The sequence below is a fragment of the Tasmannia lanceolata genome, unplaced genomic scaffold (genome assembly GCF_043159265.1).
Source record: "Tasmannia lanceolata isolate RefF3 unplaced genomic scaffold, GAP_Taslan_0.1 ptg000003l, whole genome shotgun sequence".
NCBI classification, from domain to species: Eukaryota; Viridiplantae; Streptophyta; class Magnoliopsida; order Canellales; family Winteraceae; genus Tasmannia; species Tasmannia lanceolata.
The window spans coordinates 30,596,447-30,617,241 of NW_027518680.1; the positions used below are offsets into that span (position 1 = coordinate 30,596,447).

Below are 20,795 nucleotides of genomic sequence, written 5' to 3' on the forward strand. Positions count from 1 at the left end.
TAGCGGATGAGTGTACTAGTGGATGCGAGTCATGAATCCGGTCGGAAGGTGTTTACTGGCCGTGAGCTACCCTTGGTGCACAAATATCGTTCCGACGATAACTTTTGATCCGCCCGTCAGATCGTGGCGATTCTTATATTGATTCGGGGGTACTCGGGAAGATTCATCGCGCGATGACAGCCCTGGCGGTAATTCGCCTTTCCGACATGCTCGGATCGTCCATCCGGTGTCATCTAGCAGGATTTTTTCGCACTTTCATTTAAACGGACTTCGTACGACATTGCGAGTGGAAACTCTTTATTACTTTGACAATGGAGAGGCATGCTGGGTGCGATCATACCAGCACAAATGCACTGGATCCCATCAGAACTCCGAAGTTAAGCGTGCCTGGGCGAGAGTAGTACTAGGATGGGTGACCTCCTGGGAAGTCCTCGTGTTGCACCCCTGTCACTTTTTTCGGCTATCTACCACTTTTTTCGAACAATCTTTCGGTTCTGGAACATCGATGCGAACTGAAACGCACGTTTAGTGCGACGCCTCCTACGTTTCGGTTCCGATCTTTTTATTTTCTTCCGGATGGTGAATTAAAATACGTCCGGTCTTTATTATGGCGGGGTGATAGTGTCGTTTGATTCGATAAACGGAATTCGTTCTGACATTTCATTTGCGGTCAAATTATAGCGGGGGTTTGTTTAGATTCAGTGACGTACAGGCTATAGCGGATGAGTGTACTAGTGGATGCGAGTCATGAATCCGGTCGGAAGGTGTTTACTGGCCGTGAGCTACCCTTGGTGCACAAATATCGTTCCGACGATAACTTTTGATCCGCCCGTCAGATCGTGGCGATTCTTATATTGATTCGGGGGTACTCGGGAAGATTCATCGCGCGATGACAGCCCTGGCGGTCATCCGGCTTCCCGACATGCTCGGATCGTCCATCCGGTGTCATCTAGCAGGATTTTTTCGCACTTTCATTTAAACGGACTTCGTACGACAATGCGAGTGGAAACTCTTTATTACTTTGACAATGGAGAGGCATGCTGGGTGCGATCATACCAGCACAAATGCACTGGCTCCCATCAGAACTCCGAAGTTAAGCGTGCTTGGGCGAGAGTAGTACTAGGATGGGTGACCTCCTGGGAAGTCCTCGTGTTGCACCCCTGTCACTTTTTTCGGCTATCTACCACTTTTTTCGAACAATCTTTCGGTTCTGGAACATCGATGCGAACTGAAACGCACGTTTAGTGCGTCGCCTCCTACGTTTCGGTTCGGATCTTTTTATTTTCTTCCGGATGGTGAATTCAAAGACGTCCGGTCTTTATTATGGCGGGCTGATAGTGTCGTTTGATTCGATAAACGGAATTCGTTCTGACATTTCATTTGCGGTCAAATTATAGCGGGGGTTTGTTTAGATTCAGTGACGTACAGGCTATAGCGGATGAGTGTACTAGTGGATGAAAGTCATGAATCCGGTCGGAAGGTGTTTACTGGCCGTGAGCTACCCTTGGTGCACAAATATCGTTCCGACGATAACTTTTGATCCGCCCGTCAGATCGTAGCGATTCTTATATTGATTCGGGGGTACTCGGGAAGATTAATCGCGCGATGACAGCCCTGGCGGTCAACCGGCTTCCCGACATGCTCGGATCGTCCATCCGGTGTCATCTAGCAGGATTTTTTCGCACTTTCATTTAAACGGACTTCGTACGACAATGCGAGTGGAAACTCTTTATTACTTTGACAATGGAAAGGCATGCTGGGTGCGATCATACCAGCACAAATGCACTGGATCCCATCAGAACTCCGAAGTTAAGCGTGCTTGGGCGAGAGTAGTACTAGGGTGGGTGACCTCCTGGGAAGTCCTCGTGTTGCACCCCTGTCACTTTTTTCGGCTATCTACCACTTTTTTCGAACAATCTTTCGGTTCTGGAACATCGATGCGAACTGAAACGCACGTTTAGTGCGTCGCCTCCTACGTTTCGGTTCGGATCTTTCTATTTTCTTCCGGATGGTGAATTCAAAGACGTCCGGTCTTTATTATGGCGGGCTGATAGTGTCGTTTGATTCGATAAACGGAATTCGTTCTGACATTTCATTTGCGGTCAAATTATAGCGGGGGTTTGTTTAGATTCAGTGACGTACAGGCTATAGCGGATGAGTGTACTAGTGGATGAAAGTCATGAATCCGGTCGGAAGGTGTTTACTGGCCGTGAGCTACCCTTGGTGCACAAATATCATTCCGACGATAACTTTTGATCCGCCCGTCAGATCGTGGCGATTCTTATATTGATTCGGGGGTACTCGGGAAGATTCATCGCGCGATGACAGCCCTAGCGGTCATCCGGCTTCCCGACATGCTCGGATCGTCCATCCGATGTCATCTAGCAGGATTTTTTCGCACTTTTATTTAAACGGACTTCGTACGACAATGCGAGTGGAAACTCTTTATTACTTTGACAATGGAGAGGCATGCTGGGTGCGATCATACCAGCACAAATGCACTGGATCCCATCAGAACTCCGAAGTTAAGCGTGCTTGGGCGAGAGTAGTACTAGGATGGGTGACCGCCTGGGAAGTCCTCGTGTTGCACCCCTGTCACTTTTTTCGGCTATCTACCACTTTTTTCGAACAATCTTTCGGTTCTGGAACATCGATGCGAACTGAAACGCACGTTTAGTGCGACGCCTCCTATGTTTCGGTTCGGATCTTTTTATTTTCTTCCGGATGGTGAATTCAAATACGTCCGGTCTTTATTATGGCGGGGTGATAGTGTCGTTTGATTCGATAAACGGAATTCGTTCTCACATTTCATTTGCGGTCAAATTATAGCGGGGGTTTGTTCAGATTCAGTGACGTACAGGCTATAGCGGATGAGTGTACTAGTGGATGCGAGTCATGAATCCGGTCGGAAGGTGTTTACTGGCCGTGAGCTACCCTTGGTGCACAAATATCGTTCCGACGATAACTTTTGATCCGCCCGTCAGATCGTGGCGATTCTTATATTGATTCGGGGGTACTCGGGAAGATTCATCGCGCGATGACAGCCCTGGCGATAATTCGCCTTTCCGACATGCTCGGATCGTCCATCCGGTGTCATCTAGCAGGATTTTTTCGCACTTTCATTTAAACGGACTTCGTACGACAATGCGAGTGGAAACTCTTTATTACTTTGACAATGGAGAGGCATGCTGGGTGCGATCATACCAGCACAAATGCACTGGATCCCATCAGAACTCCGAAGTTAAGCGTGCTTGGGCGAGAGTAGTACTAGGATGGGTGACCGCCTGGGAAGTCCTCGTGTTGCACCCCTGTCACTTTTTTCGGCTATCTACCACTTTTTTCGAACAATCTTTCGGTTCTGGAACATCGATGCGAACTGAAACGCACGTTTAGTGCGACGCCTCCTATGTTTCGGTTCGGATCTTTTTATTTTCTTCCGGATGGTGAATTGAAATACGTCCGGTTTTTATTATGGCGGGGTGATAGTGTCGTTTGATTCGATAAACGGAATTCGTTCTGACATTTCATTTGCGGTCAAATTATAGCGGGGGTTTGTTCAGATTCAGTGACGTACAGGCTATAGCGGATGAGTGTACTAGTGGATGCGAGTCATGAATCCGGTCGGAAGGTGTTTACTGGCCGTGAGCTACCCTTGGTGCACAAATATCGTTCCGACGATAACTTTTGATCCGCCCGTCAGATTGTGGCGATTCTTATATTGATTCGGGGGTACTCGGGAAGATTCATCGCGCGATGACAGCCCTGGCGGTAATTCGCCTTTCCGACATGCTCGGATCGTCCATCCGGTGTCATCTAGCAGGATTTTTTCGCACTTTCATTTAAACGGACTTCGTACGACATTGCGAGTGGAAACTCTTTATTACTTTGACAATGGAGAGGCATGCTGGGTGCGATCATACCAGCACAAATGCACTGGATCCCATCAGAACTCCGAAGTTAAGCGTGCTTGGGCGAGAGTAGTACTAGGATGGGTGACCTCCTGGGAAGTCCTCGTGTTGCACCCCTGTCACTTTTTTCGGCTATCTACCACTTTTTTCGAACAATCTTTCGGTTCTGGAACATCGATGCGAACTGAAACGCACGTTTAGTGCGACGCCTCCTACGTTTCGGTTCCGATCTTTTTATTTTCTTCCGGATGGTGAATTAAAATACGTCCGGTCTTTATTATGGCGGGGTGATAGTGTCGTTTGATTCGATAAACGGAATTCGTTCTGACATTTCATTTGCGGTCAAATTATAGCGGGGGTTTGTTTAGATTCAGTGACGTACAGGCTATAGCGGATGAGTGTACTAGTGGATGCGAGTCATGAATCCGGTCGGAAGGTGTTTACTGGCCGTGAGCTACCCTTGGTGCACAAATATCGTTCCAACGATAACTTTTGATCCGCCCGTCAGATCGTGGCGATTCTTATATTGATTCGGGGGTACTCGGGAAGATTCATCGCGCGATGACAGCCCTGGCGGTCATCCGGCTTCCCGACATGCTCGGATCGTCCATCCGGTGTCATCTAGCAGGATTTTTTCGCACTTTCATTTAAACGGACTTCGTACGACAGTGCGAGTGGAAACTCTTTATTACTTTGACAATGGAGAGGCATGCTGGGTGCGATCATACCAGCACAAATGCACTGGATCCCATCAGAACTCCGAAGTTAAGCGTGCTTGGGCGAGAGTAGTACTAGGATGGGTGACCTCCTGGGAAGTCCTCGTGTTGCACCCCTGTCACTTTTTTCGGCTATCTACCACTTTTTTCGAACAATCTTTCGGTTCTGGAACATCGATGCGAACTGAAACGCACGTTTAGTGCGTCGCCTCCTACGTTTCGGTTCGGATCTTTTTATTTTCTTCCGGATGGTGAATTCAAAGACGTCCGGTCTTTATTATGGCGGGCTGATAGTGTCGTTTGATTCGATAAACGGAATTCGTTCTGACATTTCATTTGCGGTCAAATTATAGCGGGGGTTTGTTTAGATTCAGTGACGTACAGGCTATAGCGGATGAGTGTACTAGTGGATGAAAGTCATGAATCCGGTCGGAAGGTGTTTACTGGCCGTGAGCTACCCTTGGTGCACAAATATCGTTCCGACGATAACTTTTGATCCGCCCGTCAGATCGTAGCGATTCTTATATTGATTCGGGGGTACTCGGGAAGATTAATCGCGCGATGACAGCCCTGGCGGTCATCCGGCTTCCCGACATGCTCGGATCGTCCATCCGGTGTCATCTAGCAGGATTTTTTCGCACTTTCATTTAAACGGACTTCGTACGACAATGCGAGTGGAAACTCTTTATTACTTTGACAATGGAGAGGCATGCTGGGTGCGATCATACCAGCACAAATGCACTGGATCCCATCAGAACTCCGAAGTTAAGCGTGCTTGGGCGAGAGTAGTACTAGGATGGGTGACCGCCTGGGAAGTCCTCGTGTTGCACCCCTGTCACTTTTTTCGGCTATCTACCACTTTTTTCGAACAATCTTTCGGTTCTGGAACATCGATGCGAACTGAAACGCACGTTTAGTGCGACGCCTCCTATGTTTCGGTTCGGATCTTTTTATTTTCTTCCGGATGGTGAATTCAAATACGTCCGGTCTTTATTATGGCGGGGTGATAGTGTCGTTTGATTCGATAAACGGAATTCGTTCTGACATTTCATTTGCGGTCAAATTATAGCGGGGGTTTGTTCAGATTCAGTGACGTACAGGCTATAGCGGATGAGTGTACTAGTGGATGCGAGTCATGAATCCGGTCGGAAGGTGTTTACTGGCCGTGAGCTACCCTTGGTGCACAAATATCGTTCCGACGATAACTTTTGATCCGCCCGTCAGATCGTGGCGATTCTTATATTGATTCGAGGGTACTCGGGAAGATTCATCGCGCGATGACAGCCCTGGCGGTAATTCGCCTTTCCGACATGCTCGGATCGTCCATCCGGTGTCATCTAGCAGGATTTTTTCGCACTTTCATTTAAACGGACTTCGTACGACAATGCGAGTGGAAACTCTTTATTACTTTGACAATGGAGAGGCATGCTGGGTGCGATCATACCAGCACAAATGCACTGGATCCCATCAGAACTCCGAAGTTAAGCGCGCTTGGGCGAGAGTAGTACTAGGATGGGTGACCGCCTGGGAAGTCCTCGTGTTGCACCCCTGTCACTTTTTTCGGCTATCTACCACTTTTTTCGAACAATCTTTCGGTTCTGGAACATCGATGCGAACTGAAACGCACGTTTAGTGCGACGCCTCCTATGTTTCGGTTCGGATCTTTTTATTTTCTTCCGGATGGTGAATTCAAATACGTCCGGTCTTTATTATGGCGGGGTGATAGTGTCGTTTGATTCGATAAACGGAATTCGTTCTGACATTTCATTTGCGGTCAAATTATAGCGGGGGTTTGTTCAGATTCAGTGACGTACAGGCTATAGCGGATGAGTGTACTAGTGGATGCGAGTCATGAATCCGGTCGGAAGGTGTTTACTGGCCGTGAGCTACCCTTGGTGCACAAATATCGTTCCGACGATAACTTTTGATCCGCCCGTCAGATCGTGGCGATTCTTATATTGATTCGGGGGTACTCGGGAAGATTCATCGCGCGATGACAGCCCTGGCGGTAATTCGCCTTTCCGACATGCTCGGATCGTCCATCCGGTGTCATCTAGCAGGATTTTTTCGCACTTTCATTTAAACGGACTTCGTACGACATTGCGAGTGGAAACTCTTTATTACTTTGACAATGGAGAGGCATGCTGGGTGCGATCATACCAGCACAAATGCACTGGATCCCATCAGAACTCCGAAGTTAAGCGTGCTTGGGCGAGAGTAGTACTAGGATGGGTGACCTCCTGGGAAGTCCTCGTGTTGCACCCCTGTCACTTTTTTCGGCTATCTACCACTTTTTTCGAACAATCTTTCGGTTCTGGAACATCGATGCGAACTGAAACGCACGTTTAGTGCGACGCCTCCTACGTTTCGGTTCGGATCTTTTTATTTTCTTCCGGATGGTGAATTCAAACACGTCCGGTCTTTATTATGGCGGGGTGATAGTGTCGTTTGATTCGATAAACGGAATTCGTTCTGACATTTCATTTGCGGTCAAATTATAGCGGGGGTTTGTTTAGATTCAGTGACGTACAGGCTATAGCGGATGAGTGTACTAGTGGATGCGAGTCATGAATCCGGTCGGAAGGTGTTTACTGGCCGTGAGCTACCCTTGGTGCACAAATATCGTTCCGACGATAACTTTTGATCCGCCCGTCAGATCGTAGCGATTCTTATATTGATTCGGGGGTACTCGGGAAGATTCATCGCGCGATGACAGCCGTGGCGGTCATCCGGCTTCCCGACATGCTCGGATCGTCCATCCGGTGTCATCTAGCAGGATTTTTTCGCACTTTCATTTAAACGGACTTCGTACGACAATGCGAGTGGAAACTCTTTATTACTTTGACAATGGAGAGGCATGCTGGGTGCGATCATACCAGCACAAATGCACTGGATCCCATCAGAACTCCGAAGTTAAGCGTGCTTGGGCGAGAGTAGTACTAGGATGGGTGACCGCCTGGGAAGTCCTCGTGTTGCACCCCTGTCACTTTTTTCGGCTATCTACCACTTTTTTCGAACAATCTTTCGGTTCTGGAACATCGATGCGAACTGAAACGCACGTTTAGTGCGACGCCTCCTACGTTTCGGTTCCGATCTTTTTATTTTCTTCCGGATGGTGAATTAAAATACGTCCGGTCTTTATTATGGCGGGGTGATAGTGTCGTTTGATTCGATAAACGGAATTCGTTCTGACATTTCATTTGCGGTCAAATTATAGCGGGGGTTTGTTTAGATTCAGTGACGTACAGGCTATAGCGCATGAGTGTACTAGTGGATGCGAGTCATGAATCCGGTCGGAAGGTGTTTACTGGCCGTGAGCTACCCTTGGTGCACAAATATCGTTCCGACGATAACTTTTGATCCGCCCGTCAGATCGTGGCGATTCTTATATTGATTCGGGGGTACTCGGGAAGATTCATCGCGCGATGACAGCCCTGGCGGTCATCCGGCTTCCCGACATGCTCGGATCGTCCATCCGGTGTCATCTAGCAGGATTTTTTCGCACTTTCATTTAAACGGACTTCGTACGACAGTGCGAGTGGAAACTCTTTATTACTTTGACAATGGAGAGGCATGCTGGGTGCGATCATACCAGCACAAATGCACTGGATCCCATCAGAACTCCGAAGTTAAGCGTGCTTGGGCGAGAGTAGTACTAGGATGGGTGACCTCTTGGGAAGTCCTCGTGTTGCACCCCTGTCACTTTTTTCGGCTATCTACCACTTTTTTCGAACAATCTTTCGGTTCTGGAACATCGATGCGAACTGAAACGCACGTTTAGTGCGTCGCCTCCTACGTTTCGGTTCGGATCTTTTTATTTTCTTCCGGATGGTGAATTCAAACACGTCCGGTCTTTATTATGGCGGGGTGATAGTGTCGTTTGATTCGATAAACGGAATTCGTTCTGACATTTCATTTGCGGTCAAATTATAGCGGGGGTTTGTTTAGATTCAGTGACGTACAGGCTATAGCGGATGAGTGTACTAGTGGATGCGAGTCATGAATCCGGTCGGAAGGTGTTTACTGGCCGTGAGCTACCCTTGGTGCACAAATATCGTTCCGACGATAACTTTTGATCCGCCCGTCAGATCGTAGCGATTCTTATATTGATTCGGGGGTACTCGGGAAGATTCATCGCGCGATGACAGCCGTGGCGGTCATCCGGCTTCCCGACATGCTCGGATCGTCCATCCGGTGTCATCTAGCAGGATTTTTTCGCACTTTCATTTAAACGGACTTCGTACGACAATGCGAGTGGAAACTCTTTATTACTTTGACAATGGAGAGGCATGCTGGGTGCGATCATACCAGCACAAATGCACTGGCTCCCATCAGAACTCCGAAGTTAAGCGTGCTTGGGCGAGAGTAGTACTAGGATGGGTGACCTCCTGGGAAGTCCTCGTGTTGCACCCCTGTCACTTTTTTCGGCTATCTACCACTTTTTTCGAACAATCTTTCGGTTCTGGAACATCGATGCGAACTGAAACGCACGTTTAGTGCGTCGCCTCCTACGTTTCGGTTCGGATCTTTTTATTTTCTTCCGGATGGTGAATTCAAAGACGTCCGGTCTTTATTATGGCGGGGTGATAGTGTCGTTTGATTCGATAAACGGAATTCGTTCTGACATTTCATTTGCGGTCAAATTATAGCGGGGGTTTGTTCAGATTCAGTGACGTACAGGCTATAGCGGATGAGTGTACTAGTGGATGCGAGTCATGAATCCGGTCGGAAGGTGTTTACTGGCCGTGAGCTACCCTTGGTGCACAAATATCGTTCCGACGATAACTTTTGATCCGCCCGTCAGATCGTGGCGATTCTTATATTGATTCGGGGGTACTCGGGAAGATTCATCGCGCGATGACAGCCCTGGCGGTAATTCGCCTTTCCGACATGCTCGGATCGTCCATCCGGTGTCATCTAGCAGGATTTTTTCGCACTTTCATTTAAACGGACTTCGTACGACAATGCGAGTGGAAACTCTTTATTACTTTGACAATGGAGAGGCATGCTGGGTGCGATCATACCGGCACAAATGCACTGGATCCCATCAGAACTCCGAAGTTAAGCGTGCTTGGGCGAGAGTAGTACTAGGATGGGTGACCGCCTGGGAAGTCCTCGTGTTGCACCCCTGTCACTTTTTTCGGCTATCTACCACTTTTTTCGAACAATCTTTCGGTTCTGGAACATCGATGCGAACTGAAACGCACGTTTAGTGCGACGCCTCCTATGTTTCGGTTCGGATCTTTTTATTTTCTTCCGGATGGTGAATTCAAAGACGTCCGGTCTTTATTATGGCGGGGTGATAGTGTCGTTTGATTCGATAAACGGAATTCGTTCTGACATTTCATTTGCGGTCAAATTATAGCGGGGGTTTGTTCAGATTCAGTGACGTACAGGCTATAGCGGATGAGTGTACTAGTGGATGCGAGTCATGAATCCGGTCGGAAGGTGTTTACTGGCCGTGAGCTACCCTTGGTGCACAAATATCGTTCCGACGATAACTTTTGATCCGCCCGTCAGATCGTGGCGATTCTTATATTGATTCGGGGGTACTCGGGAAGATTCATCGCGCGATGACAGCCCTGGCGGTAATTCGCCTTTCCGACATGCTCGGATCGTCCATACGGTGTCATCTAGCAGGATTTTTTCGCACTTTCATTTAAACGGACTTCGTACGACATTGCGAGTGGAAACTCTTTATTACTTTGACAATGGAGAGGCATGCTGGGTGCGATCATACCAGCACAAATGCACTGGATCCCATCAGAACTCCGAAGTTAAGCGTGCCTGGGCGAGAGTAGTACTAGGATGGGTGACCTCCTGGGAAGTCCTCGTGTTGCACCCCTGTCACTTTTTTCGGCTATCTACCACTTTTTTCGAACAATCTTTCGGTTCTGGAACATCGATGCGAACTGAAACGCACGTTTAGTGCGACGCCTCCTACGTTTCGGTTCCGATCTTTTTATTTTCTTCCGGATGGTGAATTAAAATACGTCCGGTCTTTATTATGGCGGGGTGATAGTGTCGTTTGATTCGATAAACGGAATTCGTTCTGACATTTCATTTGCGGTCAAATTATAGCGGGGGTTTGTTCAGATTCAGTGACGTACAGGCTATAGCGGATGAGTGTACTAGTGGATGCGAGTCATGAATCCGGTCGGAAGGTGTTTACTGGCCGTGAGCTACCCTTGGTGCACAAATATCGTTCCGACGATAACTTTTGATCCGCCCGTCAGATCGTGGCGATTCTTATATTGATTCGGGGGTACTCGGGAAGATTCATCGCGCGATGACAGCCCTGGCGGTAATTCGCCTTTCCGACATGCTCGGATCGTCCATCCGGTGTCATCTAGCAGGATTTTTTCGCACTTTCATTTAAACGGACTTCGTACGACATTGCGAGTGGAAACTCTTTATTACTTTGACAATGGAGAGGCATGCTGGGTGCGATCATACCAGCACAAATGCACTGGATCCCATCAGAACTCCGAAGTTAAGCGTGCTTGGGCGAGAGTAGTACTAGGATGGGTGACCTCCTGGGAAGTCCTCGTGTTGCACCCCTGTCACTTTTTTCGGCTATCTACCACTTTTTTCGAACAATCTTTCGGTTCTGGAACATCGATGCGAACTGAAACGCACGTTTAGTGCGACGCCTCCTACGTTTCGGTTCGGATCTTTTTATTTTCTTCCGGATGGTGAATTCAAACACGTCCGGTCTTTATTATGGCGGGGTGATAGTGTCGTTTGATTCGATAAACGGAATTCGTTCTGACATTTCATTTGCGGTCAAATTATAGCGGGGGTTTGTTTAGATTCAGTGACGTACAGGCTATAGCGGATGAGTGTACTAGTGGATGCGAGTCATGAATCCGGTCGGAAGGTGTTTACTGGCCGTGAGCTACCCTTGGTGCACAAATATCGTTCCGACGATAACTTTTGATCCGCCCGTCAGATCGTAGCGATTCTTATATTGATTCGGGGGTACTCGGGAAGATTCATCGCGCGATGACAGCCGTGGCGGTCATCCGGCTTCCCGACATGCTCGGATCGTCCATCCGGTGTCATCTAGCAGGATTTTTTCGCACTTTCATTTAAACGGACTTCGTACGACAATGCGAGTGGAAACTCTTTATTACTTTGACAATGGAGAGGCATGCTGGGTGCGATCATACCAGCACAAATGCACTGGATCCCATCAGAACTCCGAAGTTAAGCGTGCTTGGGCGAGAGTAGTACTAGGATGGGTGACCGCCTGGGAAGTCCTCGTGTTGCACCCCTGTCACTTTTTTCGGCTATCTACCACTTTTTTCGAACAATCTTTCGGTTCTGGAACATCGATGCGAACTGAAACGCACGTTTAGTGCGACGCCTCCTACGTTTCGGTTCCGATCTTTTTATTTTCTTCCGGATGGTGAATTAAAATACGTCCGGTCTTTATTATGGCGGGGTGATAGTGTCGTTTGATTCGATAAACGGAATTCGTTCTGACATTTCATTTGCGGTCAAATTATAGCGGGGGTTTGTTTAGATTCAGTGACGTACAGGCTATAGCGGATGAGTGTACTAGTGGATGCGAGTCATGAATCCGGTCGGAAGGTGTTTACTGGCCGTGAGCTACCCTTGGTGCACAAATATCGTTCCGACGATAACTTTTGATCCGCCCGTCAGATCGTGGCGATTCTTATATTGATTCGGGGGTACTCGGGAAGATTCATCGCGCGATGACAGCCCTGGCGGTCATCCGGCTTCCCGACATGCTCGGATCGTCCATCCGGTGTCATCTAGCAGGATTTTTTCGCACTTTCATTTAAACGGACTTCGTACGACAGTGCGAGTGGAAACTCTTTATTACTTTGACAATGGAGAGGCATGCTGGGTGCGATCATACCAGCACAAATGCACTGGATCCCATCAGAACTCCGAAGTTAAGCGTGCTTGGGCGAGAGTAGTACTAGGATGGGTGACCTCCTGGGAAGTCCTCGTGTTGCACCCCTGTCACTTTTTTCGGCTATCTACCACTTTTTTCGAACAATCTTTCGGTTCTGGAACATCGATGCGAACTGAAACGCACGTTTAGTGCGTCGCCTCCTACGTTTCGGTTCGGATCTTTTTATTTTCTTCCGGATGGTGAATTCAAACACGTCCGGTCTTTATTATGGCGGGGTGATAGTGTCGTTTGATTCGATAAACGGAATTCGTTCTGACATTTCATTTGCGGTCAAATTATAGCGGGGGTTTGTTTAGATTCAGTGACGTACAGGCTATAGCGGATGAGTGTACTAGTGGATGCGAGTCATGAATCCGGTCGGAAGGTGTTTACTGGCCGTGAGCTACCCTTGGTGCACAAATATCGTTCCGACGATAACTTTTGATCCGCCCGTCAGATCGTAGCGATTCTTATATTGATTCGGGGGTACTCGGGAAGATTCATCGCGCGATGACAGCCGTGGCGGTCATCCGGCTTCCCGACATGCTCGGATCGTCCATCCGGTGTCATCTAGCAGGATTTTTTCGCACTTTCATTTAAACGGACTTCGTACGACAATGCGAGTGGAAACTCTTTATTACTTTGACAATGGAGAGGCATGCTGGGTGCGATCATACCAGCACAAATGCACTGGCTCCCATCAGAACTCCGAAGTTAAGCGTGCTTGGGCGAGAGTAGTACTAGGATGGGTGACCTCCTGGGAAGTCCTCGTGTTGCACCCCTGTCACTTTTTTCGGCTATCTACCACTTTTTTCGAACAATCTTTCGGTTCTGGAACATCGATGCGAACTGAAACGCACGTTTAGTGCGTCGCCTCCTACGTTTCGGTTCGGATCTTTTTATTTTCTTCCGGATGGTGAATTCAAAGACGTCCGGTCTTTATTATGGCGGGGTGATAGTGTCGTTTGATTCGATAAACGGAATTCGTTCTGACATTTCATTTGCGGTCAAATTATAGCGGGGGTTTGTTCAGATTCAGTGACGTACAGGCTATAGCGGATGAGTGTACTAGTGGATGCGAGTCATGAATCCGGTCGGAAGGTGTTTACTGGCCGTGAGCTACCCTTGGTGCACAAATATCGTTCCGACGATAACTTTTGATCCGCCCGTCAGACCGTGGCGATTCTTATATTGATTCGGGGGTACTCGGGAAGATTCATCGCGCGATGACAGCCCTGGCGGTAATTCGCCTTTCCGACATGCTCGGATCGTCCATCCGGTGTCATCTAGCAGGATTTTTTCGCACTTTCATTTAAACGGACTTCGTACGACAGTGCGAGTGGAAACTCTTTATTACTTTGACAATGGAGAGGCATGCTGGGTGCGATCATACCAGCACAAATGCACTGGATCCCATCAGAACTCCGAAGTTAAGCGTGCTTGGGCGAGAGTAGTACTAGGATGGGTGACCGCCTGGGAAGTCCTCGTGTTGCACCCCTGTCACTTTTTTCGGCTATCTACCACTTTTTTCGAACAATCTTTCGGTTCTGGAACATCGATGCGAACTGAAACGCACGTTTAGTGCGACGCCTCCTATGTTTCGGTTCGGATCTTTTTATTTTCTTCCGGATGGTGAATTCAAAGACGTCCGGTCTTTATTATGGCGGGGTGATAGTGTCGTTTGATTCGATAAACGGAATTCGTTCTGACATTTCATTTGCGGTCAAATTATAGCGGGGGTTTGTTCAGATTCAGTGACGTACAGGCTATAGCGGATGAGTGTACTAGTGGATGCGAGTCATGAATCCGGTCGGAAGGTGTTTACTGGCCGTGAGCTACCCTTGGTGCACAAATATCGTTCCGACGATAACTTTTGATCCGCCCGTCAGATCGTGGCGATTCTTATATTGATTCGGGGGTACTCGGGAAGATTCATCGCGCGATGACAGCCCTGGCGGTAATTCGCCTTTCCGACATGCTCGGATCGTCCATCCGGTGTCATCTAGCAGGATTTTTTCGCACTTTCATTTAAACGGACTTCGTACGACATTGCGAGTGGAAACTCTTTATTACTTTGACAATGGAGAGGCATGCTGGGTGCGATCATACCAGCACAAATGCACTGGATCCCATCAGAACTCCGAAGTTAAGCGTGCTTGGGCGAGAGTAGTACTAGGATGGGTGACCTCCTGGGAAGTCCTCGTGTTGCACCCCTGTCACTTTTTTCGGCTATCTACCACTTTTTTCGAACAATCTTTCGGTTCTGGAACATCGATGCGAACTGAAACGCACGTTTAGTGCGACGCCTCCTACGTTTCGGTTCCGATCTTTTTATTTTCTTCCGGATGGTGAATTAAAATACGTCCGGTCTTTATTATGGCGGGGTGATAGTGTCGTTTGATTCGATAAACGGAATTCGTTCTGACATTTCATTTGCGGTCAAATTATAGCGGGGGTTTGTTTAGATTCAGTGACGTACAGGCTATAGCGGATGAGTGTACTAGTGGATGCGAGTCATGAATCCGGTCGGAAGGTGTTTACTGGCCGTGAGCTACCCTTGGTGCACAAATATCGTTCCGACGATAACTTTTGATCCGCCCGTCAGATCGTGGCGATTCTTATATTGATTCGGGGGTACTCGGGAAGATTCATCGCGCGATGACAGCCCTGGCGGTCATCCGGCTTCCCGACATGCTCGGATCGTCCATCCGGTGTCATCTAGCAGGATTTTTTCGCACTTTCATTTAAACGGACTTCGTACGACAGTGCGAGTGGAAACTCTTTATTACTTTGACAATGGAGAGGCATGCTGGGTGCGATCATACCAGCACAAATGCACTGGATCCCATCAGAACTCCGAAGTTAAGCGTGCTTGGGCGAGAGTAGTACTAGGATGGGTGACCGCCTGGGAAGTCCTCGTGTTGCACCCCTGTCACTTTTTTCGGCTATCTACCACTTTTTTCGAACAATCTTTCGGTTCTGGAACATCGATGCGAACTGAAACGCACGTTTAGTGCGTCGCCTCCTATGTTTCGGTTCGGATCTTTTTATTTTCTTCCGGATGGTGAATTCAAATACGTCCGGTCTTTATTATGGCGGGGTGATAGTGTCGTTTGATTCGATAAACGGAATTCGTTCTGACATTTCATTTGCGGTCAAATTATAGCGGGGGTTTGTTTAGATTCAGTGACGTACAGGCTATAGCGGATGAGTGTACTAGTGGATGCGAGTCATGAATCCGGTCGGAAGGTGTTTACTGGCCGTGAGCTACCCTTGGTGCACAAATATCGTTCCGACGATAACTTTTGATCCGCCCGTCAGATCGTAGCGATTCTTATATTGATTCGGGGGTACTCGGGAAGATTCATCGCGCGATGACAGCCCTGGCGGTCATCCGGCTTCCCGACATGCTCGGATTGTCCATCCGGTGTCATCTAGCAGGATTTTTTCGCACTTTCATTTAAACGGACTTCGTACGACAATGCGAGTGGAAACTCTTTATTACTTTGACAATGGAGAGGCATGCTGGGTGCGATCATACCAGCACAAATGCACTGGCTCCCATCAGAACTCCGAAGTTAAGCGTGCTTGGGCGAGAGTAGTACTAGGATGGGTGACCGCCTGGGAAGTCCTCGTGTTGCACCCCTGTCACTTTTTTCGGCTATCTACCACTTTTTTCGAACAATCTTTCGGTTCTGGAACATCGATGCGAACTGAAACGCACGTTTAGTGCGACGCCTCCTACGTTTCGGTTCCGATCTTTTTATTTTCTTCCGGATGGTGAATTAAAATACGTCCGGTCTTTATTATGGCGGGGTGATAGTGTCGTTTGATTCGATAAACGGAATTCGTTCTGACATTTCATTTGCGGTCAAATTATAGCGGGGGTTTGTTCAGATTCAGTGACGTACAGGCTATAGCGGATGAGTGTACTAGTGGATGCGAGTCATGAATCCGGTCGGAAGGTGTTTACTGGCCGTGAGCTACCCTTGGTGCACAAATATCGTTCCGACGATAACTTTTGATCCGCCCGTCAGATCGTGGCGATTCTTATATTGATTCGGGGGTACTCGGGAAGATTCATCGCGCGATGACAGCCCTGGCGGTAATTCGCCTTTCCGACATGCTCGGATCGTCCATCCGGTGTCATCTAGCAGGATTTTTTCGCACTTTCATTTAAACGGACTTCGTACGACAATGCGAGTGGAAACTCTTTATTACTTTGACAATGGAGAGGCATGCTGGGTGCGATCATACCAGCACAAATGCACTGGATCCCATCAGAACTCCGAAGTTAAGCGTGCTTGGGCGAGAGTAGTACTAGGATGGGTGACCGCCTGGGAAGTCCTCGTGTTGCACCCCTGTCACTTTTTTCGGCTATCTACCACTTTTTTCGAACAATCTTTCGGTTCTGGAACATCGATGCGAACTGAAACGCACGTTTAGTGCGACGCCTCCTATGTTTCGGTTCGGATCTTTTTATTTTCTTCCGGATGGTGAATTCAAAGACGTCCGGTCTTTATTATGGCGGGGTGATAGTGTCGTTTGATTCGATAAACGGAATTCGTTCTGACATTTCATTTGCGGTCAAATTATAGCGGGGGTTTGTTCAGATTCAGTGACGTACAGGCTATAGCGGATGAGTGTACTAGTGGATGCGAGTCATGAATCCGGTCGGAAGGTGTTTACTGGCCGTGAGCTACCCTTGGTGCACAAATATCGTTCCGACGATAACTTTTGATCCGCCCGTCAGATCGTGGCGATTCTTATATTGATTCGGGGGTACTCGGGAAGATTCATCGCGCGATGACAGCCCTGGCGGTAATTCGCCTTTCCGACATGCTCGGATCGTCCATCCGGTGTCATCTAGCAGGATTTTTTCGCACTTTCATTTAAACGGACTTCGTACGACATTGCGAGTGGAAACTCTTTATTACTTTGACAATGGAGAGGCATGCTGGGTGCGATCATACCAGCACAAATGCACTGGATCCCATCAGAACTCCGAAGTTAAGCGTGCTTGGGCGAGAGTAGTACTAGGATGGGTGACGTCCTGGGAAGTCCTCGTGTTGCACCCCTGTCACTTTTTTCGGCTATCTACCACTTTTTTCGAACAATCTTTCGGTTCTGGAACATCGATGCGAACTGAAACGCACGTTTAGTGCGACGCCTCCTACGTTTCGGTTCCGATCTTTTTATTTTCTTCCGGATGGTGAATTAAAATACGTCCGGTCTTTATTATGGCGGGGTGATAGTGTCGTTTGATTCGATAAACGGAATTCGTTCTGACATTTCATTTGCGGTCAAATTATAGCGGGGGTTTGTTTAGATTCAGTGACGTACAGGCTATAGCGGATGAGTGTACTAGTGGATGCGAGTCATGAATCCGGTCGGAAGGTGTTTACTGGCCGTGAGCTACCCTTGGTGCACAAATATCGTTCCGACGATAACTTTTGATCCGCCCGTCAGATCGTGGCGATTCTTATATTGATTCGGGGGTACTCGGGAAGATTCATCGCGCGATGACAGCCCTGGCGGTCATCCGGCTTCCCGACATGCTCGGATCGTCCATCCGGTGTCATCTAGCAGGATTTTTTCGCACTTTCATTTAAACGGACTTCGTACGACAATGCGAGTGGAAACTCTTTATTACTTTGACAATGGAGAGGCATGCTGGGTGCGATCATACCAGCACAAATGCACTGGATCCCATCAGAACTCCGAAGTTAAGCGTGCTTGGGCGAGAGTAGTACTAGGATGGGTGACCTCCTGGGAAGTCCTCGTGTTGCACCCCTGTCACTTTTTTCGGCTATCTACCACTTTTTTCGAACAATCTTTCGGTTCTGGAACATCGATGCGAACTGAAACGCACGTTTAGTGCGTCGCCTCCTACGTTTCGGTTCGGATCTTTTTATTTTCTTCCGGATGGTGAATTCAAACACGTCCGGTCTTTATTATGGCGGGGTGATAGTGTCGTTTGATTCGATAAACGGAATTCGTTCTGACATTTCATTTGCGGTCAAATTATAGCGGGGGTTTGTTTAGATTCAGTGACGTACAGGCTTTAGCGGATGAGTGTACTAGTGGATGCGAGTCATGAATCCGGTCGGAAGGTGTTTACTGGCCGTGAGCTACCCTTGGTGCACAAATATCGTTCCGACGATAACTTTTGATCCGCCCGTCAGATCGTGGCGATTCTTATATTGATTCGGGGGTACTCGGGAAGATCCATCGCGCGATGACCGCCGTGGCCGTCATCCGGCTTCCCGACATGCTCGGATCGTCCATCCGGTGTCATCTAGCAGGATTTTTTCGCACTTTCATTTAAACGGACTTCGTACGACAGTGCGAGTGGAAACTCTTTATTACTTTGACAATGGAGAGGCATGCTGGGTGCGATCATACCAGCACAAATGCACTGGATCCCATCAGAACTCCGATGTTAAGCGTGCTTGGGCGAGAGTAGTATTAGGATGGGTGACCTCCTGGGAAGTCCTCGTGTTGCACCCCTGTCACTTTTTTCGGCTATCTACCACTTTTTTCGAACAATCTTTCGGTTCTGGAACATCGATGCGAACTGAAACGCACGTTTAGTGCGTCGCCTCCTACGTTTCGGTTCGGATCTTTTTATTTTCTTCCGGATGGTGAATTCAAACACGTCCGGTCTTTATTATGGCGGGGTGATAGTGTCGTTTGATTCGATAAACGGAATTCGTTCTGACATTTCATTTGCGGTCAAATTATAGCGGGGGTTTGTTTAGATTCAGTGACGTACAGGCTATAGCGGATGAGTGTACTAGTGGATGCGAGTCATGAATCCGGTCGGAAGGTGTTTACTGGCCGTGAGCTACCCTTGGTGCACAAATATCGTTCCGACGATAACTTTTGATCCGCCCGTCAGATCGTGGCGATTCTTATATTGATTCGGGGGTACTCGGGAAGATCCATCGCGCGATGACAGCCCTGGCGGTCATCCGGCTTCCCGACATGCTCGGATCGTCCATCCGGTGTCATCTAGCAGGATTTTTTCGCACTTTCATTTAAACGGACTTCGTACGACAGTGCGAGTGGAAACTCTTTATTACTTTGACAATGGAGAGGCATGCTGGGTGCGATCATACCAGCACAAATGCACTGGATCCCATCAGAACTCCGAAATTAAGCGTGCTTGGGCGAGAGTAGTACTAGGATGGGTGACCTCCTGGGAAGTCCTCGTGTTGCACCCCTGTCACTTTTTTCGGCTATCTACCACTTCTTTTCGAACAATCTTTCGGTTCTGGAACATCGATGCGAACTGAAACGCACGTTTAGTGCGTCGCCTCCTACGTTTCGGTTCGGATCTTTTTATTTTCTTCCGGATGGTGAATTCAAATACGTCCGGTCTTTATTATGGCGGGGTGATAGTGTCGTTTGATTCGATAAACGGAATTCGTTCTGACATTTCATTTGCGGTCAAATTATAGCGGGGGTTTGTTCAGATTCAGTGACGTACAGGCTATAGCGGATGAGTGTACTAGTGGATGCAAGTCATGAATCCGGTCGGAAGGTGTTTACTGGCCGTGAGCTACCCTTGGTGCACAAATATCGTTCCGACGATAACTTTTGATCCGCCCGTCAGATCGTGGCGATTCTTATATTGATTCGGGGGTACTCGGGAAGATTCATCGCGCGATGACAGCCCTGGCGGTAATTCGCCTTTCCGACATGCTCGGATCGTCCATCCGGTGTCATCTAGCAGGATTTTTTCGCACTTTCATTTAAACGGACTTCGTACGACAATGCGAGTGGAAACTCTTTATTACTTTGACAATGGAGAGGCATGCTGGGTGCGATCATACCAGCACAAATGCACTGGATCCCATCAGAACTCCGAAGTTAAGCGTGCTTGGGCGAGAGTAGTACTAGGATGGGTGACCTCCTGGGAAGTCCTCGTGTTGCACCCCTGTCACTTTTTTCGGCTATCTACCACTTTTTCCGAACAATCTTTCGGTTCTGGAACATCGATGCGAACTGAAACGCACGTTTAGTGCGACGCCTCCTACGTTTCGGTTCCGATCTTTTTATTTTCTTCCGGATGGTGAATTAAAATACGTCCGGTCTTTATTATGGCGGGGTGATAGTGTCGTTTGATTCGATAAACGGAATTCGTTCTGACATTTCATTTGCGGTCAAATTATAGCGGGGGTTTGTTTAGATTCAGTGACGTACAGGCAATAGCGGATGAGTGTACTAGTGGATGCGAGT

General features: G+C 48.2%; 29 non-coding genes across 29 annotated transcripts; all 29 read left to right on the forward strand.

The window, feature by feature from the left end:
• The first annotated feature begins 326 nt into the window (after nucleotides 1–326).
• On the forward strand, nucleotides 327–445 carry LOC143873073 (5S ribosomal RNA). Its single transcript, XR_013247796.1, has one exon. It is a non-coding gene; the product is annotated as a 5S ribosomal RNA (ribosomal RNA).
• Nucleotides 446–1,042: 597 nt separating this feature from the next.
• On the forward strand, nucleotides 1,043–1,161 carry LOC143874210 (5S ribosomal RNA). Its single transcript, XR_013248898.1, has one exon. It is a non-coding gene; the product is annotated as a 5S ribosomal RNA (ribosomal RNA).
• Nucleotides 1,162–1,758: 597 nt separating this feature from the next.
• On the forward strand, nucleotides 1,759–1,877 carry LOC143872915 (5S ribosomal RNA). The gene has a single exon (XR_013247641.1). It is a non-coding gene; the product is annotated as a 5S ribosomal RNA (ribosomal RNA).
• Nucleotides 1,878–2,474: 597 nt separating this feature from the next.
• Nucleotides 2,475–2,593, forward strand: LOC143872932 (5S ribosomal RNA). Its single transcript, XR_013247657.1, has one exon. It is a non-coding gene; the product is annotated as a 5S ribosomal RNA (ribosomal RNA).
• A 597-nt stretch (nucleotides 2,594–3,190) lies between these two features.
• On the forward strand, nucleotides 3,191–3,309 carry LOC143872933 (5S ribosomal RNA). Its single transcript, XR_013247658.1, has one exon. It is a non-coding gene; the product is annotated as a 5S ribosomal RNA (ribosomal RNA).
• A 597-nt stretch (nucleotides 3,310–3,906) lies between these two features.
• LOC143871618 (5S ribosomal RNA) lies at nucleotides 3,907–4,025 on the forward strand. The gene has a single exon (XR_013246381.1). It is a non-coding gene; the product is annotated as a 5S ribosomal RNA (ribosomal RNA).
• A 597-nt stretch (nucleotides 4,026–4,622) lies between these two features.
• Nucleotides 4,623–4,741, forward strand: LOC143871620 (5S ribosomal RNA). The gene has a single exon (XR_013246383.1). It is a non-coding gene; the product is annotated as a 5S ribosomal RNA (ribosomal RNA).
• A 597-nt stretch (nucleotides 4,742–5,338) lies between these two features.
• Nucleotides 5,339–5,457, forward strand: LOC143872934 (5S ribosomal RNA). The gene has a single exon (XR_013247659.1). It is a non-coding gene; the product is annotated as a 5S ribosomal RNA (ribosomal RNA).
• Nucleotides 5,458–6,054: 597 nt separating this feature from the next.
• On the forward strand, nucleotides 6,055–6,173 carry LOC143873936 (5S ribosomal RNA). The gene has a single exon (XR_013248630.1). It is a non-coding gene; the product is annotated as a 5S ribosomal RNA (ribosomal RNA).
• Nucleotides 6,174–6,770: 597 nt separating this feature from the next.
• On the forward strand, nucleotides 6,771–6,889 carry LOC143871621 (5S ribosomal RNA). Its single transcript, XR_013246384.1, has one exon. It is a non-coding gene; the product is annotated as a 5S ribosomal RNA (ribosomal RNA).
• Nucleotides 6,890–7,486: 597 nt separating this feature from the next.
• On the forward strand, nucleotides 7,487–7,605 carry LOC143872936 (5S ribosomal RNA). Its single transcript, XR_013247661.1, has one exon. It is a non-coding gene; the product is annotated as a 5S ribosomal RNA (ribosomal RNA).
• A 597-nt stretch (nucleotides 7,606–8,202) lies between these two features.
• LOC143873015 (5S ribosomal RNA) lies at nucleotides 8,203–8,321 on the forward strand. The gene has a single exon (XR_013247737.1). It is a non-coding gene; the product is annotated as a 5S ribosomal RNA (ribosomal RNA).
• Nucleotides 8,322–8,918: 597 nt separating this feature from the next.
• LOC143874211 (5S ribosomal RNA) lies at nucleotides 8,919–9,037 on the forward strand. The gene has a single exon (XR_013248899.1). It is a non-coding gene; the product is annotated as a 5S ribosomal RNA (ribosomal RNA).
• Nucleotides 9,038–9,634: 597 nt separating this feature from the next.
• LOC143873080 (5S ribosomal RNA) lies at nucleotides 9,635–9,753 on the forward strand. The gene has a single exon (XR_013247803.1). It is a non-coding gene; the product is annotated as a 5S ribosomal RNA (ribosomal RNA).
• Nucleotides 9,754–10,350: 597 nt separating this feature from the next.
• LOC143873074 (5S ribosomal RNA) lies at nucleotides 10,351–10,469 on the forward strand. Its single transcript, XR_013247797.1, has one exon. It is a non-coding gene; the product is annotated as a 5S ribosomal RNA (ribosomal RNA).
• A 597-nt stretch (nucleotides 10,470–11,066) lies between these two features.
• Nucleotides 11,067–11,185, forward strand: LOC143871622 (5S ribosomal RNA). Its single transcript, XR_013246385.1, has one exon. It is a non-coding gene; the product is annotated as a 5S ribosomal RNA (ribosomal RNA).
• Nucleotides 11,186–11,782: 597 nt separating this feature from the next.
• On the forward strand, nucleotides 11,783–11,901 carry LOC143872937 (5S ribosomal RNA). Its single transcript, XR_013247662.1, has one exon. It is a non-coding gene; the product is annotated as a 5S ribosomal RNA (ribosomal RNA).
• Nucleotides 11,902–12,498: 597 nt separating this feature from the next.
• Nucleotides 12,499–12,617, forward strand: LOC143871623 (5S ribosomal RNA). The gene has a single exon (XR_013246386.1). It is a non-coding gene; the product is annotated as a 5S ribosomal RNA (ribosomal RNA).
• A 597-nt stretch (nucleotides 12,618–13,214) lies between these two features.
• LOC143874212 (5S ribosomal RNA) lies at nucleotides 13,215–13,333 on the forward strand. Its single transcript, XR_013248900.1, has one exon. It is a non-coding gene; the product is annotated as a 5S ribosomal RNA (ribosomal RNA).
• Nucleotides 13,334–13,930: 597 nt separating this feature from the next.
• On the forward strand, nucleotides 13,931–14,049 carry LOC143872939 (5S ribosomal RNA). Its single transcript, XR_013247663.1, has one exon. It is a non-coding gene; the product is annotated as a 5S ribosomal RNA (ribosomal RNA).
• A 597-nt stretch (nucleotides 14,050–14,646) lies between these two features.
• On the forward strand, nucleotides 14,647–14,765 carry LOC143871624 (5S ribosomal RNA). The gene has a single exon (XR_013246387.1). It is a non-coding gene; the product is annotated as a 5S ribosomal RNA (ribosomal RNA).
• Nucleotides 14,766–15,362: 597 nt separating this feature from the next.
• On the forward strand, nucleotides 15,363–15,481 carry LOC143872940 (5S ribosomal RNA). The gene has a single exon (XR_013247664.1). It is a non-coding gene; the product is annotated as a 5S ribosomal RNA (ribosomal RNA).
• Nucleotides 15,482–16,078: 597 nt separating this feature from the next.
• On the forward strand, nucleotides 16,079–16,197 carry LOC143874447 (5S ribosomal RNA). The gene has a single exon (XR_013249126.1). It is a non-coding gene; the product is annotated as a 5S ribosomal RNA (ribosomal RNA).
• A 597-nt stretch (nucleotides 16,198–16,794) lies between these two features.
• Nucleotides 16,795–16,913, forward strand: LOC143872941 (5S ribosomal RNA). Its single transcript, XR_013247665.1, has one exon. It is a non-coding gene; the product is annotated as a 5S ribosomal RNA (ribosomal RNA).
• Nucleotides 16,914–17,510: 597 nt separating this feature from the next.
• LOC143874280 (5S ribosomal RNA) lies at nucleotides 17,511–17,629 on the forward strand. The gene has a single exon (XR_013248965.1). It is a non-coding gene; the product is annotated as a 5S ribosomal RNA (ribosomal RNA).
• Nucleotides 17,630–18,226: 597 nt separating this feature from the next.
• LOC143871625 (5S ribosomal RNA) lies at nucleotides 18,227–18,345 on the forward strand. The gene has a single exon (XR_013246388.1). It is a non-coding gene; the product is annotated as a 5S ribosomal RNA (ribosomal RNA).
• A 597-nt stretch (nucleotides 18,346–18,942) lies between these two features.
• LOC143874521 (5S ribosomal RNA) lies at nucleotides 18,943–19,061 on the forward strand. Its single transcript, XR_013249198.1, has one exon. It is a non-coding gene; the product is annotated as a 5S ribosomal RNA (ribosomal RNA).
• Nucleotides 19,062–19,658: 597 nt separating this feature from the next.
• LOC143873946 (5S ribosomal RNA) lies at nucleotides 19,659–19,777 on the forward strand. Its single transcript, XR_013248640.1, has one exon. It is a non-coding gene; the product is annotated as a 5S ribosomal RNA (ribosomal RNA).
• Nucleotides 19,778–20,375: 598 nt separating this feature from the next.
• Nucleotides 20,376–20,494, forward strand: LOC143871626 (5S ribosomal RNA). Its single transcript, XR_013246389.1, has one exon. It is a non-coding gene; the product is annotated as a 5S ribosomal RNA (ribosomal RNA).
• Nucleotides 20,495–20,795: the final 301 nt, after the last annotated feature.